Source organism: Rhinichthys klamathensis, unplaced genomic scaffold (assembly GCF_029890125.1).
Source record: "Rhinichthys klamathensis goyatoka isolate OS25496 unplaced genomic scaffold, OSU_Roscu_1.1 h1tg000018l_1, whole genome shotgun sequence".
In the NCBI taxonomy this organism is placed as follows: Eukaryota; Metazoa; Chordata; class Actinopteri; order Cypriniformes; family Leuciscidae; genus Rhinichthys; species Rhinichthys klamathensis.
Genome location: NW_026606569.1, coordinates 3,420,355 through 3,435,679, shown reverse-complemented (window position 1 = coordinate 3,435,679; position 15,325 = coordinate 3,420,355). Strand labels below are relative to the sequence as shown.

General features: G+C 43.9%; 1 pseudogene; it reads left to right on the top strand.

Annotated features, from left to right (window-relative positions):
- The window catches only part of LOC130071000 (zinc finger protein 160-like), a 34,253-nt pseudogene extending 28,796 nt beyond the window's left edge, over positions 1-5,457 (top strand).
- The last annotated feature ends 9,868 nt before the right edge of the window (positions 5,458-15,325 follow it).

Genomic DNA, 15,325 nt, shown 5'->3' with positions numbered 1-15,325 from the left:
ATAATATCATCCAAGTATGCCGCGGCATATGCAGCATGCGGCCGGAGGATTCTATCCATCAGGCGCTAAAAGGTGGCAGGTGCCCCGAACAAGCCGAAAGGAAGGGTGACAAATTGGTGTAATCCAAACGGTGTCGTGAAAGCGTTTTTTTCTTTAGTCATTGGAGACAAGGGGATCTGCCAATAACCCTTTGTTAAATCCAGTGTCGAGTAAAATCGAGCCGTACCGAGCCGATCAAGCAATTCGTCCACCTGTGGCATTAGATATGCATCAAACTTCGATACAGCATTCACCTTACGATAATCCACACAGAACCGACTGAGCCGTCAGTTTTAGGCACTAAAACTATCGGGCTCGCCCAGTCACTGTTGGATTCTTCTATTACTCCCATATCCAGCATAGCCTCTAATTCAGCCTGAACTACTTTCTTTTTATGCTCAGGCAATCTATATGGCCGGCTGCGTACTACCACACCCGGTTCGGTCTCAACATGGTGCTGTATGAGGTTTGTTCGACCAGGGAGGGGCGAGAACACATCAGCAAACTCTGTCTGTAAGTTTCGAATGTCAGCGATCTGGGATGGTGAGAGGTGGTCTCCGCAAATGGCCAGAGCGGAGGATTGAGACTTTGAATTCGCCTCTGGCCCGAGATCCTCCTCCCCACTCACTACCGTCGCCAGCATCGCTGACTCCGCCTCATTCCACTTTTTTAACAGGTTGAGGTGGTAAATCTGATGTGTTCCGTCCCTATCTGATCGAAGGACCTCATAGTTGAGATCCCCGATTCGCCGTGTGACCACAAACGGTCCTTGCCACTTGGCGAGTAATTTAGAGCTGGATGTGGGAAGCAATACAAGCACTTTATCTCCCGGTGCAAATTTACGTAGTTTAGCCCCCCTGTTGTACAGCCGACTTTGTTTGTCCTGGGCCTGTAACAAATTCTCTATAGAGAGCCGCCCCAACGTGTGGAGTTTTGTTCTCAGGTCCAGGACGTATTGAATTTCGTTTTTGCTATTCGAAGGTCCGTCCTCCCAAGCTTCCCTAAGTACATCCAGCACCCCGCGGGGCTGGCAACCAAAGAGCAGCTCGAAAGGGGAAAACCCCGTGGAGGCTTGGGGGACCTCGCGTACAGCGAACAAGAGGGGTTCTAACCACTTATCCCAATTTTTGGCGTCTTCCTGTACGAACTTACGAATCATGGACTTCAACGTGCGATTAAATCGTTCTACCAAGCCGTCTGTTTGTGGGTGATAGACGCTGGTACGAATCGATTTAATACCCAATAATTCGTATAGTTCGCGAATTGTGCGTGACATAAACGCCGTGCCCTGATCGGTGAGAATCTCTTTCGGGATTCCCACCCGGGAGATTAATTGAAACTTTTAGCAGAAATGTTGCGAAGCGGCACTGCTTCGGGGTATCGCGTTGCATAATCCACCAGAACTAATGCAAAGCGATGCCCCCGTGCGGATCGTTCTAACGGCCCGATGAGGTCCATGGCAATCCTCTCAAAGGGGACCTCTATTAATGGAAGGGGGCACAAAGGTGCTTTTCGGTTGGCCGGTGGATTCACCAACTGACATTCACGACAAGACGCGCACCACCTGCGCACATTCTCGTGAATGCCTGGCCAGAAAAATCGGGTCATTAGGCGATTCAGTGTAGCTGCTTGCCCTAAATGCCCAGCCATCGGATTACAGTGAGCCGTCTGAAAAAGCATTTCCCGGCGGCTCTTTGGAACTAACAACTGAGTTGTATCTTGTTTTGTCTGGGTATCCTGGGTCACCCGATACAACTTATCTTTTATCACGGCAAAATAAGGATACGAGAGCGGTTGGTCTGGGTGGACAGGCTGTCCGTCGATCACGCGGACCTGATCAAACGCATTTTTAAGCGTTTCATCTCGGGAATGTTCCAGAGGAAAATCATCGCGTTCAAAAAGGATTTCCCTTTCTAAAGCGCTCCGTTCCTCTGAGACAGACCCCGAGGGTCCCGGCACAGCCTCTCCAACCTGAACCACCGCTCTCTTCTCCTGCCTTCTTTTTATCCCCGAAGCACCCGTACATAAATAAGCCAATAATGTTTTAAACCCCGGCCAATTGGTTCCCAAAATCAACGGGTTCTGGAGGTGCTGGTTAACTGCCACCTCTACACTATGCTTTTTCCCCCGAAATTGGATAGTGACTGGCACTAAGGGGTAACCCACCACCTCACCGTGCACACACCGCACCTTAACCACCGTGATGCAGGGGCCGGATCAGCTGCAGGGCTGGTCCTCCAGCGGGGCGCCTGGCGTGGTGGGAAGCCACCTCGGGACCTGGGAGCAGGGACAGGGCGAGAGAGAGAGGGAGAAGAAGGGAGAGAGAGAGAAAGAGATGTCGGTAGGGGTTCGCCGACCCCTGGGCACGCCACCAGCTGATCCTCTGCCAATTGGATGGCCTGGCCCAGCGACGTCGGGCGGTGGCACTGGACCCACTGTGCGGTCTTCTTTGGCAGACGGGCGATGAACTGTTCCAGTACCACCAACTCGATGACTCCATCGACGTCGCGGGCCTCGGCCATCAGCCATCTGCGGCACGCGTCCCGGAGCTGTTGCGCAAAGATAAAGGGCCGGCCGGATTCCCTGAACTCCATAGAGCGGAACTGCTGACGACTCTGCTCCGGGGACCGGCCGACCCGCTGAAGAATGGCGCGTTTCAGGTCTTCATAGACCAGGAGGTTGCGGACTGGCAGCTGCTGGGCGGCGATCTACGCTTCGCCCGAGAGCAGCGGGATCAGACGCATGGGCCAGTCCGCGGGCGGCCAGCTCCCGGCCTCGGCTGACTTCTCGAAGAGGTCCAGGAACGCCTCCGGGTCGTCCTGGGGACCCATCTTGTGGAGGGGAAGGGCCGTGGCCGGGGCCGATGATGTAGACGCCCAAGCCACCCGGTCTAGCCAGCTCCGGAACTGCTCGCGGTCCTCATGCTGGGTCTGGAGGAGTGCCTCGAAACGGCGCTGTTGCTGATCCTCCATCTTCAGCAGAGCCTCCTGGTGTTGTTGGTGGAGTCCCGCGAGCACGTTGATGATATCCGCAAACGGCGATGACAGAGTGGTTCTGGCGGCGGCTTCTCCTTCCATCCCGGGTTTCGGCACCAGTGTGATGTAGCTCAGAGTTCGTGTGTGGGGGATGGAAGGAGACTCGGGGTCGGCAAGTAGTGGAGCTTGTGCACTTTATTAATGATGCTCTTTTACAGCGCTTTCTTGCGCTCTCAGAATTATCTCAAAACAAAACACTCAATTTCACATGTAAGGCAATACTCTTCCCGCTGACTACAGCTTCTCAGGTTACCGACGAGGCAGCACTCTTTCCACTGTTCACAGCTTCACAAATCATTCGTCCCGATCGGCAGCGTGCACGAGCTTCCAGTCTCTCTCTCTCCCTCGTTATTAGCGCAGCCCGCTTATATGCGGTTTCCTCACGCCAATTACTGAAATCAAAAACAGGTGTTTGTCATTTGAACTTGACCCACTTACTCACCTCTCGGCTCCGCCCTCGCTCTCCCGCTACAGACTTCGCTGAACCACGCCCCCCCCCGCCACAATGGAATCTATAGAGGATTAGTTGTGTTTTTCTTGTCGTTTGTGCTTTTCATTAAGAATAATAATGAACCCACCCTTCAAGCAATTGTCGGCCCAGAATTGGCGCTAATTCGAAAGTACACTGCGCATGGCCTCACGGGCATTCATAACGGTGTGTGTCCACTGGCGTGGAGCAGAGTGAGGATTTTTAGTTAATTCCTATGGAAGCTCAGGAATTAATTGAAAATGCTTACTCTGATCTGCACTGTTATGAATGCACCGTTGATACCGGTGTTACTGGTGTTGACACACGGCGATAAACTGGTGGGAAAATTTCTTCACCATCATATCCTAGTCTGTTATCATCGTAATGGATGGACCGGAGACTCGGGGAATGTCTTTTGAAAGGGTACATTTATCCCCGTCCGATGAGGAGGATTGCAATTTGGTGCTTTTCACTTCCAGTGCTGTGATTGGCTGTTGACAGCAAAGGTGGCACACACAGTTTGGTCCACCCTTCTTTCGCCTTCTGGAACTCACTGTCATAGTCTTAAAAGCACATGTTTGCAATGATGCAAACAGTGACTTAAATGTTTTACCAGTGCATTACTCGCATTCCAAATCACTTCCATAATACATTTGGCAGTTTCCTGAACACACAGAATTCAAACATGATGAAAAAAAAAGAGTTTGGAACGTGTCCTATAGTAAGAAAAGGGTTACAAGTATTGAGAGCATTTTCTGAACCACCTCTTTCAGTAGCTTAGTGGGTATAGGATCTAGCATACATGTGTTTGTTTTTAATGCCTTAAATTTGTATTGATGTATGTTGTTGTTGTGCCATTAAACTGGGGTTAACTTGTATTTGTCTATTTTAGATCTGATGGCACTGAAAGTGGAGAGTCAAGAACTAAATGAAATGGAAGAGAAAGATCAGTATGGGAAACATCATGATTTCACAAATGGAGAAAACTCTTTTAGTTGCTCACAGACTAAAAAGATTTCCTCACAAAAAACGAGTTTCACTGAAAAACGACACCTTAAATTCCACGTGAAAATTCATATTGGAGCAAATCGATACAGATGTAATCAGTGTGGAAAGAGTTTCACCAAAAAAAACGGCCTTAACAGGCATGTAAACATTCACACTGGAGAGAAGCCTTTTCCCTGCCAACAGTGTGGAAAGAGCTTCAATGATAGATATCACCTTAAAGGCCACATGAGAATTCACACTGGAGAGAAGCCTTTTACCTGCAAACAGTGTGGAAAGAACTTTGCTGAAAAAGGACACCTTAAAACCCACATGAATATTCACACTGGAGAGAAGCCTTTTCCCTGCCAACAGTGTGGAAAGAGCTTTGCTGAAAAAGGATACCTTAAAAAACACATGAGAATTCACACTGGAGAGAAGCCTTTTTCCTGCAAATTGTGTGGAAAGAGCTTCAATGATAGATATCACCTTAAAGGCCACATGAATATTCACACTGGAGAGAAGCCTTATACCTGCAAATTGTGTGGAAAGAGCTTCACTGATAAAGGAAACCTTAAAAAACACATGAGAATTCACACTGGAGAGAAGGCGTTCACCTGCCAACAGTGTGGAAAGAGTTTCACTCAAAAAGAACATCTTGACGGCCACATGAGAATTCACACTGGAGAGAAGCCTTTTACCTGCATATTGTGTGGAAAGAGCTTCAGTGATAAAGGAAACCTTAAAGTCCACTCTAGAATTCACAATGGAGAGAGGCCCTTCACATGTGATCAGTGTGGAAAGAGTTTCAAATATAAAATATCCCTTAATTGCCACTTGAGAATTCACTCAAGAAGTGTGGAACATTTTTCTAAACGGACACCAAAAAGGACACCTGAACCCTCTGTGGTTGACTAACACGGCAGAGCATTCTGCTGTTTTTTTCACGTAGTAAAGAAATCTATCTACAAGACTCTAACATTTATCAGACTGATCTCATGAAATGGCGTATATATGACACGCCAATTCGTATTTCCATTTTTGGCGTGCTATCAACACGCAAAATCGCTTTTCAGCGTGTTTATCAACGCCGTTGACTTAACGTACATAACTGTATATATAAATATATGACCTACCCCAACCCCGTCCCTAAACCTACCCGTCACTGGGGTTAATACCATTTATGAGTCTTCCCCTACCATCCTAGGAAAAAAAATATCGCTCCCCAGATGTAGATCTACGTTTTGCTTCGTTTCGCTCGGACATTTAACGGCGTACACATACACGCGGAGTCACTCGGACATTTAACGGCGTAGACATACACGCAAAAGATGATGGTTCGTTTTGGCATGGACATACACGCGGATAGCTCAAAATGCGTATAGATAACACGCCACTTGACTTGAAAGTGGCGTGTATGTTTACGCAAAAGTCATGATGTCATGTTGCATTTATGGTCTTTCAGATAAAAAGGGTCTTCTTTTATTATTTTAGATTCCACTTACAGTCAAAACATAACATTGTGCTTTTGTAAAATAAAGAAAACAAACTGTGAACTGTCTCTGTGAACTTTTTTCTGTAGCGCTTCACAAAAACTAAACAAAACTCAGCGAATACTTGTCACACAGAGATGAACAATACATCTATGGAAACGGGCCCATCCGCATGGGAGGCTAAAGACCGCAGTCTCTAGGGCGCCTCTTGAGATCTGGGGCCCGTTCTTCGTACGTTGCTTAAAACATCCGAGATCAAACGAGACATCCAAGATAATATCATCGTGCTCATCATGATCCGCAACATGACATCATGACTTTGCGTAAACATACACGCCACTTTCAAGTCAAGTGGCGTGTTATCTATACGCATTTTGAGCTATCCGCGTGTATGTCCACGCCGAAACGAACCGTCATCTTTTGCGTGTATGTCTACGCCGTTAAATGTCCGAGTGACTCCGCGTGTTTGTACACGCCGTTAAATGTCCGAGTGACTCCGCGTGTATGTGTACGCCGTTAAATGTCCGAGCGAAACGAAGCAAAATGTATATCTACATCTGGGGAGCGATATTTTTTTCCCTAGGATGGTAGGGGAAGACTCATAAATGGTATTAACCCCAGTGACGGGTAGGTTTAGGGACGGGGTTGGGGTAGGTCATATATTTATATATACAGTAATATAACGTTAAGTCAACGGCGTTGATAAACACGCTGAAAAGCGATTATGCGTGTTGATAGCACGCCAAAAATGGAAATACGAATTGGCGTGTCATACATACGCCATTTCATGAGATCAGTCTGTGATCCGGCTAATTAGGTTCTTCGAACACACCTGCCGGTTATGATTAGTATCGCTGGATTGGGTTATCTGAGATAATTGTGCGTTCATGCGCTGGTTTAAATGAAGTTCCTAAACGTAAGTTAGGGAGGAGCGAGCCCATCCAATCTTTCAATCAATAAACAGAGTATATAAGCAGCCGCTTACCTCTCCCTAGTATCAGCTGTTCCAGTATCCCTCCACCTCACCAAACTCCACCTTCATCTTAGGTACCTTGCCCTTTAATTAACAGGTCCTACATTTAGCCACTGGGGGGTATATCAGAGCTCGAGTTGAAGCTGCTTCATCGAGCCCCTCTCCAGCGGACAGCAAGCCAAATAAGTTTAACCTAATATCTTAAAGATTTTATGGGCAAACGAACTCGTTAAAAGGGGATATGCATCGATAGTAGAAACATTGATCAGCAACGCTGCTATTGGCTGCTCACCGTGGCCAAAGAGCGCGCTCAGTTTTTCACCGCAGCAGAGCAAGAGTTATTGCTAGAAGGATATTCTGAATTTGAAAACTTAATTAAAACGCCAGGGAACACCTCAAAGTGTGCAAAAGCCAGGAGAGAGGGCTGGCAAAAATAGCAGACAAATTAAGTTTGTAGTGACCATGTTAGATGTTTTTATCACTAATTACAGTATATATTTTAATATTTTAATAATTTCTAAATAATTAAAAACTTTGTTCATTGTAATGTCAGTCACCACCCACTACTAGAACATGGGAACAAGTAAACATGTGCAGTTTGTGCAATTTTAAACAATACATCAACACTTTTACCTGTTCCCAAGCAAGTGGTGGCTGAAGCATGTGCAGTAATTGGACTTTTTCTAACGTTACATCAAAAGGGAAGAAAGTACAACACTTTGTAATGCCCATTTTTTCCCCCAATGCACAGGACAGTGAAGAAACCCTCTCAGGTATCTTTAAGTGCATAAATAACTTTTCTTAATTTACACTTTACCTATTATTTCTGAATGCAATATGAGTTGCAGGAGTCCACATCTACAGAAGAGTCTGCACAAAGCAGTGATACAGAGGTGGGCAGTGTTGTACTTTTCCTTTTCATTTTTGATGCATAAGCCATGTGTTGACAGGTTTACCCATACCCCTAGAAAACAGAGTATTTTGAAAATACTTGACAACTTAAAGAACAAAAAGAAACTGGCATTAGAGATGAGTTGCTTCATAGGAACTTCAGAGTAAGTTCTAATATATTATTTCACACAGAGTACTATTGCTTACTTTGCATAATCTCTTATTGCAGGCAAAATATTACTATCAGTGGCTTTTCTTTTACAAAGAACAATTAAAATAAAACTCAAAGAACTGTCTTGTCTTTTATTAAACATTAATGAAATGTTTTATATTTTTTCTGATGGTGCAATGTTGTGTAATATGGCCCATGCAATGTCACAGGCCCTGTCAGGTGCAACCCTCAGACTTTTCAGACACTTTAGTTGGTTAAAGTTCACTTCATTGTGTGCCCTTGTCCTGTCTAGAGTGGCCTCAGACTGATCTCATGAAATGGCGTATGTATGACACGCCAATTCGTATTTCCATTTTTGGCGTGCTATCAACACGCATAATCGCTTTTCAGCGTGTTTATCAACGCCTTTGACTTAACGTTATATTACTGTATTATGTATATATAAATATATGACCTACCCCAACCCCGTCCCTAAACCTACCCGTCACTGGGGTTAATACCATTTATGAGTCTTCTCCTACCATCCTAGGAAAAGAAATATCGCTCCACAGATGTAGATATAGATTTTGCTTCGTTTCGCTCGGACATTTAACGGCGTACGCATACACGCGGAATCACTCGGACATTTAATGGCGTAGACATACACGCAAAAGATTTCGGCGTGGACATACACGCGGATAGCTCAAAATGCGTATAGATAACACGCCACTTGAATTGAAAGTGGCGTGTATGTTTACGCAAAGTCATGATGTCATGTTGGTGGCCTTGTAACTGGTCTGGGGTTTGGGTCAGGGAATGGGGTCATAAAACACATGTCTCCAAGCAGGATCCTGTTGTAAGCACCTGTATAATGGAAAAATTCAGTTCTATTAGGAGAAGCAAAAGTGTATGTAATACAGTGAGCTTGATATTTATATTTTTCCTTACCACGTTCAAATAATGTGCATAAATCTCTGAATCTTCAGTATTTATTTGTGAGCCATATTTGTTATATGGAACATAGTCACACACCATCTAAGAGATTTTAGTCTGTCAACTGCCTTTTTAAAATTTGATATAATATTACTAATCTGGATAAAAATCGCAATAGTAACTTGCCTGCACTGTTATTAAAGCCCGACTCCGACAAGTCGAACATTTATGGCTTTCCATCAAATTAATGATGTAAACGACATCATCACGAGTCATGAGAAAAATTATATCTCTCAAAAAGTACACTATCGCGCTTCGCTAAAAGACTCACCTCCGCTTATAAAGCCGTGATCTAATCCTGTTAACATGAAATAAGCCTGCTCGCGAGCAGGTTCAAGCTTGTGCACCTGTTGCTATGACACCAAGTCCAGGATGAGGGTCGAAGAACCAAACAATCCAAGATCATGCCAAATCGCCAACAATCAAATCCAGCTAAGTGAGTTAACGACATACGAAGAACGGGCCCCTGGCGAGTGAGTTTTACACACACAGCTCTCACTAGCCTACGTCTGTTACACTCACCCCCCTAAACCTAACTCCCATACGGGTCACGGCACCACTGTAGCCCCTCCAGTTCGCACCGCCCGCTCTATGTCAGACTCAAAGCTGGGCCCATCCTCATGGGAGGCGGGCACTCTAACTAGGAGGCTAAAGACTGAGAGATCAGGGGAGTGAGGTTTACATGCACAGCGGCTACTGTCCTATGTCTGTTACATATAAGTGTGAGTAGCGTGAGAGGCCAGTCCTCATGGGGCGAGTTAACTGAGAAAATGTACAGGACAAAAATATTTCATACCAGTCATTAAACAGAGTAAGCATTATTTCCATTAAAAAAATATATATATTTGGGATTATGAGATCAGTATTATTTAGCTATAAGTAACAAACAATGTTCACTAGCTGCATCAACGAGTCTTATTCTCTGTTAAAATCCAACGGTAACTAAAGAATCATGGAAAGTTTGTTCCTCACATGTATGTTGTGGGTCTTAATGTGAAGAACATCCACAACATCCACACTGCTACATGAAGTTCAGGCGATTAAACACTTGTTATAGATCAGGGGTGCCCAAACTTTTTCCTATGAAGGGCCAAAAATCAAACTTGATTGAGGGCCGTGGGCCAAAAGTAAATTTTGCATCATAAATCAAACTGTATTACATTAAAGTTGCTATGGGTTTATATATTTCATAATATTTAAAATAAATATAAAACAACTTTAATCTGATTAACTAATGCAGTTTTATTTGTAAAGTTTTGCATTTTAATGAACTTATTACAATAAAACCAACAATCCCCAAGATGTGAACTTGTGTTTCAGTTCTGAATCACACTGAAGCTCAATTAGTTCCATCTGAAGATCATCTCTGACTGTATCCACACTGATGGTGAAGGGTTCAGCACACAACTCAAAGTTAGCAGTGTTGTGTCTGAAGTCCTCAAAGCGACTGTCAAACCTTATCCAGGAGATAAGGTTGCTGAGAACAGCATCATACTCATGGACCTTCTCTTTCACCATGCCTACCTCTCCAAGACAAGGAAAATGGGCTAAATTTCCTGCATGTGGGATGAGAAACAGAAAGAACAGTGTGATACTGGGACAGGCATGTAAAACAGAGGGAGAAAAAAATAGAATAAAAAAGGAGGAAATTATTATTTCATGACAATTTAAGAAACTAGCAAATTTTAGCAGCTTGATGTACAACAAAAATATAAATGTAAACTCCACATATAATTCTAAATATAATTAAAAATAATACAATTATAATTGCACAAAATATCCTGAATATTATAACTGTAAATGTTACTGCTACCTGCTGAGAGATGTCTTCTGAGCAGCAGTAGTTTTTGTTTGAAGGCTCTGACGTGATCAAAAAGCTGGGTGATAATCTGGTCCTTTCCCTGGAGCTGAACATTCAAAATATTGAGCATCTCTGTTACATCCACAAGGAAAGCAAGGTCAGAGAGCCATTTCTTATCAGTGGGCACTTGAATATTACCATCCTTGCTTTCCTGAAAAACTCTGATCTCATCACGCGGATCAAAAAATCTCCTGAGAACTTTTCCACGGCTGAGCTATCTGACCTCCTGGTGGTACAACACATCACCATATTGCGCATCCATCTCATCCATCAGCGTCTTTAACTGTCGGCGAGAAAGCGTCTTGGAGCGTATATTGTTGACAATTTTGACGACGTCACGCATCACATCCACAAGCCCGACAGATTTAGCACATAGTTGTTCTTGATGTATAGTGCAGTGGTACCTAACAACTTTTCCTCTACATTCACTGACTTTCTGAGACACAAATGTAGCAAGGCCAGATTTCCTCCCTACCATTGCCGGCGCTCCGTCAGTTGTAATGCCTGCCATCTTCTCCCACTTTAATTCATTTTTTTCCAACACTCTCTCAACAGCAAAAAAGATATCTTTAGTAGTACCAGAAAGGGTCTCAATGCCAGCCAGCTCTTGTGTCACATCAAAAGTTTCATTTACTCCACGCAAAAATACCAATAGCTGTGCGGAATCGGATATGTCGGTGCTCTCGTCGCAGGCTATTGAATAGGCAGAGAACTTCCTTGCCTTTGTCTTGATTTGCTCGCCGATGTCTTGAGCCATGTCCTCTATGCGTCGGGTAACAGTATTTCTTGACAGGCTAATTTGTGAGAACATTCGTACCTGAGAAGGACAAACTGCTTCTGCAGCCAATGCAAGACATTCCTTGACGAACTCTCCCGTAGCGAAGGCTCTTCCACTTTTAGCAATTAGAGCAGAAATCTGATAACTGGCCCGTGTGCTGCTTTCTTGTGCTGATGAAGGACGTAGCAGCGCGCTCTGTTCATATCGAAGTTCAGCAAGCAGCTCGTTAGCCTTCTGTTTTCGCGCCTCGCCGCTGTACTTTGAGAAAGCTGCAGAATGTTTAGTTTCATAATGACGGCGGATATTGTACTCTTTTAAAACAGCAACAGACTGTTTGCAAACTAGACATACTGCCTTTTATTTGACTTCCGTGAATAAAAACGCATCTTGCCAAACTTTTTTAAAATTTCTCTTGTCTGTGTGCCACTGCCTTGATTTCTCCATTACTGCGTTTAATTTGTTGGCGTTAATTGACGTCAAGTGTCGCAAAGCACGCGGTGCTGCACCTTGAATTGCGCATTTACAGGAAAAAAAATCTAATTCATTTACTTTTAATTTAAACATTTAATTTCAGTTTACTCTGTTGTAGTTCAACAATAAAATAAACAAAAATGTTATATCCAATTAGAAATGACGATCTGTGTTGAAGGTATCACCCCCCTCCCCCCTCTTCTCTCTCCTCGGACGGTATAGTGGGCCAAATCAAAGGTTACCCCATGTGTGCTGGGGCTTTGGATGGCTCGTACATCCCAATCGTACAGCAAGCTATCCCACCGACTATTATAACAGAAAAGGATGATACAGTGTTCTTCTTCGAGATCTTGTAGACCACACTTACAGCTTCCTTGATTTTGATGTACAAGTGCTTACGACCTTTTGATCTGAATGGTTGTGGAAAACTTCTTGGGTTACGACTGTGACCCTTGTTCCCTGAGAATGGAACGAGACACTGCGTTGATGACGACACTTTGGGGAATGCCCCCAGCGTAACGTAGAAGTATGAATGAAACTAATCCAATTCTGATTGGTGCTGCGTCATATGCGTCATAAAGGGACGCCGGCCCAGGCAGGGGAAGGTGTGGCAAAGTCTTAACCCGAGACGTTCCCTTTCGAGTGAACTAGCACTGCGTCGATGACGACACTTAGGGAACTAATACCCTCTATGCCACAACGAACCCTGCCTCCCCTAATGTGAAGCTGTCTCAAGCACAACTTAGGATGAGAGCACTCGTGCACCCAACGTACTGTAAAATCTTGTGAATGTGTGCAGTGGCCTAGCTAGCCGCATCACAGACCTCTTGGATAGGTGTGGCAAAGGTGAAGGCAGACTGCGCTCCTGATAGGCCAGGGAAATACCTTGAACTATCCAATTGCTGATGCTATGCTTTGAAGCGGGGAACACCTTCCTAGGTGACCCGAAAAACACCAACAACTGATCTAACTTCCTCCACTAAGATGACTTCTGAATGTAAATATTAACCCTCTGGGGTCCAAGGTGTTTTTGGGGTCCTTGAGATGTTTTGACATACTCTGACATTTGTGCTTTTTTCAGTTGCTTATAAACAAATTACTGGCAAAGGTGTAATTACACTCTATTTAGCACACACAGGGCTACCATAATATGTTATCAACATGTATGTACATGTTTGTATTTTTGAGAGAATATTGTTTATGCGTGGTTATTGAAAAAACTAAAACTTAAAGTTTCTGAAATAAGGCCACAAAACACATACTAAATATGTGTCCACAAGACTTTTGACTAATGGATGTTGTCGCCTAGAGTTTTTTCTTCAAAATGATCTGAAAATCATCCTGCCTTATCATTCACATAAAACAATAGATTGGTTTAAATTTAAAAATGACACTTTTTGTTTGGAAAGACAATATGCGCAGGGGTGTGACCTGCTGTGATTCACACCTGAGAAGACAATGGGCCCGCATAATGAGCGCATAATGGGGCTGCATACTAATGACCCTTTCATTCAGGTGTGTCACTGAGCCACAAGAATGCAATGACAATATATATATATATATATATATATATATATATATATATATATATTAGTGCTGTCAAACGATTAAAATATTTAATCGCGATTAATCGCAGTAATGTCATAGTTAACTCGCGATTAATCGCATTTAATCGCACATTTTTATCTATTCTAAATGTCTCTTGATTTCTTTTTGTCCCATTATTTTTTTCTCATTTTAATGCTCTTATCAACATGGAAAAGTGGATCGGCTTGCTTTGTGCAAATGTTTTTTATTGAAAACAATATTGGCATATACTGTTCAATTTCACACTAAAACATTATCACTTGGAGCAAATAATCTCTCACACAATATAACACTGTCCATCAATAAAAGGGTGAAATAAATACTGACGAGGTCCTGATATTGACGAGGGGGCGGAGAATTCGCATCAGCTGTGTGTGTGTGTGTGTGTGTGTGTGTGCTGGTCATCATCAAGTGGTATTCAGACTGGACGTGCTGCGATGATGATAGCTCAGTTCACAACGACAAAACACACAGATCACTTTGGTCTTGTCAATGGAACCATTTAGCAACTTTTTAAAAGTAAACTTTCCATTCAGAATCTTATTGGCATCCATTTCGGCGTCTCACGCTCGTCATCCACTCAAAACTGGACGTTTTGAACGTTCCTATAACATTCAGAAATAACGTTTTTATAACTTAATGGGAACGTTATGAAAACATTCTTATAACCTAAAATTGTTAGCTGGGGAAGAGGAGAGATTCGCGATTGCACTGAACACGTTTTAAGTGCAGGCATATTCTCTGAGTGAGCCCAGAGAAAATTCTTACAAGAGCAGCGTGTATCTGAGAGCGCGCGACTCGAGCAGAGATATTCGTGCTCGGCACATTATATTCCGCGCGCGAGCAGAGAGATTCGCGCTCGCGCATCCGGCTCGCAAGCCCAAACAAGTGTGTGCGGCGTGCCTGTTGTTTTGTTTCCGGTCTAGCTAGATCCGCTTGCGCTTTCAAAACGTCCTCGCGCGCCGCAAGCCATTGAAATGAATGGGTTTCATAGCGCAGCGGCCCGCATGCCGTCCTGTTGCAAAAGCATGTGAAAAAAAACCTACAAAGTTTGCTAGGCCAAAAAGACCGTTAATCGCGCGATAAAAAAATTAACGCCGTTAAAATGGGTTTGCGTTAACGCCGTTAATAACGCGTTTAACTGACAGCCCTAATATATATATATATATATACACTCACCTAAGGGATTATTAGGAACACCATACTAATACTGTGTTTGACCCCCTTTCGCCTTCAGAACTGCCTTAATTCTACGTGGCATTGATTCAACAAGGTGCTGAAAGCATTCTTTAGAGATGTTGGCTCATATTGATAGGATAGCATCTTGCAGTTGATGGAGATTTGTGGGATGCACAACCAGGGCACGAAGCTCCCGTTCCACCACATCCCAAAGATGCTCTATTGGGTTGAGATCTGGTGACTGTGGGGGCCATTTTAGTACAGTGAACTCATTGTCATGTTCAAGAAACCAATTTGAAATTATTCGAGCTTTGTGATATGGTGCATTATCCTGCTGGAAGTAGCCATCAGAGGATGGTACGTGGTGGCCATAAAGGGATGGACATGGTCAGAAACAATGCTCAGGTAGGCCGTGGCATTC